This window comes from Triticum urartu, chromosome 3A (genome assembly GCF_056163025.1).
Source record: "Triticum urartu cultivar PI428250 chromosome 3A, HENAU_Tu73, whole genome shotgun sequence".
Taxonomy (NCBI): Eukaryota; Viridiplantae; Streptophyta; class Magnoliopsida; order Poales; family Poaceae; genus Triticum; species Triticum urartu.
In genome coordinates this window covers 703,963,981-703,968,797 of record NC_141875.1, presented here as the reverse complement: position 1 = coordinate 703,968,797, position 4,817 = coordinate 703,963,981, and the positions used below count along the sequence as shown (strand labels likewise).

The 4,817-nt window shown below is 42.6% G+C and overlaps 1 pseudogene; it reads right to left on the bottom strand.

The window, feature by feature from the left end:
• Positions 1 to 250: 250 nt before the first annotated feature.
• On the bottom strand, positions 251 to 1,722 carry LOC147981893 (protein FAR1-RELATED SEQUENCE 5-like; annotated as a pseudogene).
• Between the last annotated feature and the right edge of the window lie 3,095 nt (positions 1,723 to 4,817).

The following is a 4,817-nucleotide window of genomic DNA, read 5'->3' as shown; positions in this document are numbered from 1 at the left end:
TTCCAATCTATCTTACTTTGCAATCTTTACTTTCAATCTATATCATAAAAATACCAAAAATAGTTATTTTATTATCTCTATCAGATCTCACTCTCGTAAGTGGCCGTGAAGGGATTGACAACCGCTTTATCGCATTGGTTGCGAGGTTCTTATTTGTTTGTGTAGGTACAAGGGACTTGCGTGTAGTCTCCTACTGGATTGATACCTTGTTTATCAAAACTGAGGGAAATACTTATGCTACTTTGTTGCATCACCCTTTCCTCTTCAAGGGAAAACCGACGCAGTGCTCAAGAAGTAGCAGGCATGTCGCAGCAGTGTGATCGATTGATTCACAAATGCTGCACTTGTTCTTTTTCTTAGGTTGTAGTTCCAGGGCTGATTTGAAGCGCTTGCTGCGGCTGCGCCCTTTTGTGACTGAAGGAGGTGGATCCATAGGAGCAGGGGGCAGGTGGGGCAGGAGGTTGGTTTGAAGCACTTGGGGCATTAGGGTTTGATGCTTCCGTAGCCCGAGCCGCTTCTCGGGCTGCCTTTAGCCTCTTCTTCCCCAGTTTATTCAGCTTAGCAACCTCAGTATCTGCTGCTTTCATGTGCCTCCTAACTGCAGCGGCTGCCTCATCACTAGTCATTGCCTTCTTGGCTAGCTTTGCAAAATCCATTGTTAGAGTAACTTGCCGAACTTGGTTCTCTGACTCAGCAGGCAAGTCCTGCGGAGGGCCCTCATTAGTTGGCGGTGGTGCACTTGGCACTGCATCTTGGGTCTAGCGGTGCCTGATGTAGTGTTCATGTATCTCATTAATGCCAAGGTGTGTGAAGATTTTCAAGACATGGCAACAAAGCATGCCGTCCCTATGCCACTTGCAACATTCGCAATCATAGATAGCTAGCTCCGGTCTCATGGTGACTAGGTACTTCCTTGAGCCATACCCTAGAACTTCTTATGTATTGGGCTCAAGGTAATAGAAGTTGATTCTAGCGGGACGCACATCGTATCGGCCAATCATCTGAAACTCAGTTCTAAATTTCACATAGATGTCCCTAGTGTATGCTTTGTAGGCATGCCTCTCAATGGGGAAACGCGACCATCTTTTTGTGTCTAGATGCTCTGTCCGGTAGTCGTTCCCGCCCTCCTTCACGAATATGTGTACCTGACTCTTCTCATATTGCTTGACGAAGTTGAGAATTGACTTGTGTGGGTTCACATAGCGCTTCAACACAACATTGAACCCTTTGTTGTGTTGCGTTGACAGAAATCAATGCATTCATTGAAGTCTTTTACAAATTCCGCGTTCCTAGCCAACACAGGGCCAAGCTTCTCTTGTGCTTTCTTCATTATATGCCAACGGCGGCAACGGTGAATCGTTGCCGAGAACTTCATCTTGATAGATTCTGCCATAGCAACATCTTGGTCCGTGATGATGTTGTCCGGAGCCAAACCATCGATTGCTTCTAGGAAAGCATCAAACAACTAGCCATAACTTGAGGCTAGTTCCTATCGGACAAATCCGCACCCAAGCATAATTGACTGCCCATGCCTGTTGATGCCAATGAAGGGGGCAAACGCATATTCTACATGTTCGTGAGATAAGTTGCATCAAATGATACACAATCATGATAAGCCTCTGTGTATGCTTTCCGTGCCACACCATCCACCCAAAACAAGTTTTCTGTCTTGCCTTCCGCATCTGTCTTGCATTTAAAGAAGAAGCCTGGGTCTTTTTCCATCACCTTGCAAAAGTAGTTTAGTGTTTCTTCAATGTCAATGTCTTAAGTTGGGGCATTAACCTTCGAACAGTGGTTATGGATTGCTTTAGCTGTGTATGGAACAATCAACTCCGAGCCGTAGTATGATGACATTAACATCATCATCTTTCCCACCATAAAAAACAGAAACTTGTGTTTTTCAGGACTACCTAACCACAATGCATCGAGCAACTTGTTTTTATAGAGAAAATAAAGTAACAATTATGCATAAGTAGAACAAGAACCAAGCCTGTATCCCACCAAATTTTTTTCTGCTGGGTGATGTATTTTTTATTTATTTATCAGAGTTGCATGGAAAATGAACATAGTTGCCTCAGTTTACTATTCAAGTTGCCAGTTTTTCTCCCTGATCAGGGTTGCCCATGAATCCTAAGCAGCTTATACTAGGATAGGAAAGAAATCCAAGTAGTTGAGGTAGGAATAGGCAACACCAAGCTTTTCTGTTTCGGGTCATGATTTTTTTAATTACCAGAGTTGCACAAAAAACGAACATAGTTGCATAAAAAATGAACATAGTTGGCTCAGGTCAAAGTACTTGATGTAGGAAAGTAACAGTTCCGTGGTAAAAAGATTTTAATCCAATGTGAGTTGTACCTGCTGTCAAGTTGCAGTCGTTTAGGTGAGTCAAATTTTTTTTTCTGTTCCGGCGGGATGGCTTGGTGAGAACGGAGGTATTTCAAAAGCGATGGCTTGTCAATCAGTGGATGGTTGTGATCTGCAATAAAAGTGATAACCTCCCATCTGTCATCTTTAAGCTTCACCGCCATCTTAGCACGACATTTTGTTTGCTTCCTAGTTTCTTGCTTCCTCTTCTTCTTGAAAGTGTGTTCCTTGACATCCTCTTCAACATCTTGTTCAGGTGAACTCGGACATGTAGTGTTTTTGCTTGACGAGGCAACATCCGGGATCCCAACCCTCTCTACTGGTTTGCGGAACTTGTTACAGCAAAATTGCTGTTTTTCCAGCACGCGTGTGTAGGCCGACCTTTAAGACATATTTGACTTGATTGAAAATCCCTCCATCAAAGCGTAGCGATTGTAGTGTTCCCTCGCATCCTCTAATGTGTCGAAGCGCATGCCAACATAAGGTTGTTGTGGATGTGATCCATCTTCTTCGTCTTCCAACTCGTGTGCCTCATGAACTAAAGCATTAGCAGGAGCAACCATAGGTGGGGGAGCGGCAACACGATTGTCTGGGACATGAGTAGCGTTAGAGCAGACGTTGGGGTCAGGAGACTCACCAACCTCGTCCTTCAAATGTTGATGCTCCTACTCATCCCCTGCATGCAAGAAGGGTGCACCCAACACGACTGAAATGTTGATGGACTTGACATCAAGCGGTGGTTCATTCAGATCAATCATCATGAACAATCAACCTGCAACAAACTGTGTGTTAGCCCACCACAAAAGCATACATGACCTTTTTGAACAAACTAGTGTAGAATATAAAGGAGCAACTATAAACACTTGTGTGGGCAACTATAAAGTTAAACAGAGGCAATTCCTATCTTCTTTTTTCTCAAAAGTTTCTTGTTTCTTATTTTTTCTTATATGTTTTATGTTTCTACCAGTATGACACACATATATAGCAGCAAAACTTTGTTTTACATGACATGCGCTGATTCATTTGTGCCTTTTTCTCAGCAGCAGATTACAACTTTGGATGATGGGAAACAATGTGCATATCTGACGAGGAGCTTACCAGGAGCAGGAGGCCTATCATTTGGTGTAGTTTATGTCTTTTTTATTTTTTTAGTGAGACCATATGGAATGTAGCAAAGTATAGCAGTGTGGGATTGTTCAAATCTGTTTATGGCATGTCCTTTGTTTTGTGCGTTTGTTGTTTGTGTCTTTTTTAGCGAGAACCATACTGATATGGCAAAAGTTATGTGTTAACACATGCAATTAATACTTTCTACCCCTGCTTATAACACAAGTTTTATGTTCTTGATAGTACACGCTTTAATGCACAGGGAAGTGATAACCCACAAGTATAGGGGATCGCAACCGTTTTCGAGGGTAGAGTATTCAACCCAAATTTATTGATTCGACACAAGGGGAGCCAAAGAATATTCTCAAGTATTAGCAGCTGAGTTGTTAATTCAACCACACCTGGAAACTTAATATCTGTAGCAAAGTGTTTAGTAGCAAAGTCATATGATAGTAGTGGTAACGGTAGCAAAAGTAATATTTTTGGTTTTATAGTGATTGTAACAGTAGCAACGGAAAAGTAAATAAGCGAAGAACAATATGTGAAAAGCTCGTAGGCATTGGATCGGTGATGGAGAATTATGTTAGATGCAATCAATCATGCAACAGTTATAACATAGGGTGACACGGAACTAGCTCTAGTTCATCAATGTAATGTAGGCATGTATTCCGAATATAGTCATACGTGCTTATGGAAAAGAACTTGCATGACATCTTTTGTCCTACCCTCCCATGGCAGCGGGGTCCTATTGGAAACTAAGGGACATTAATGCATCCTTTTAATAGAGTACCGGACCAAAGCATTAACACATAGTGAATACATGAACTCCTCAAACTATGGTCATCAATGGTAATGGTCCCAATTATTGTCACTTCGGGGTTAACGGATCATAACACATAATAGGTGACTATAGACTTGCAAGATAGGATCAAGAACTCACACATATTCATGAAAACATAATAGGTTCAGATCTGAAATCATGGCACTCGGGCCCTAGTGACAAGCATTAAGCATAGCAAAGTCATAGCAACATCAATCTCACAACATAGTGGATACTAGGGATCAAACCCTAACAAAACTAACTCGATTACATGATAAATCTTATCAAACCCATCACCGTCCAGCAAGCCTACGATGGAATTACTCACGCACGGTGGTGAGCATCATGAAATTGGTGATGGAGGAAGGTTGATGATGACGATTGAGGGAGTCCTGGACTAAGGGGTCCTCGGGCGTCCGACCTGTTAGCCATGGGCCGGACTAATTGACTGTGAAGATACGAAGACCGAAGACTGCACCCGTGTCCGGATGGGACTCTCCTTGGCGTGGAAGGCAAGCTTGGCGAC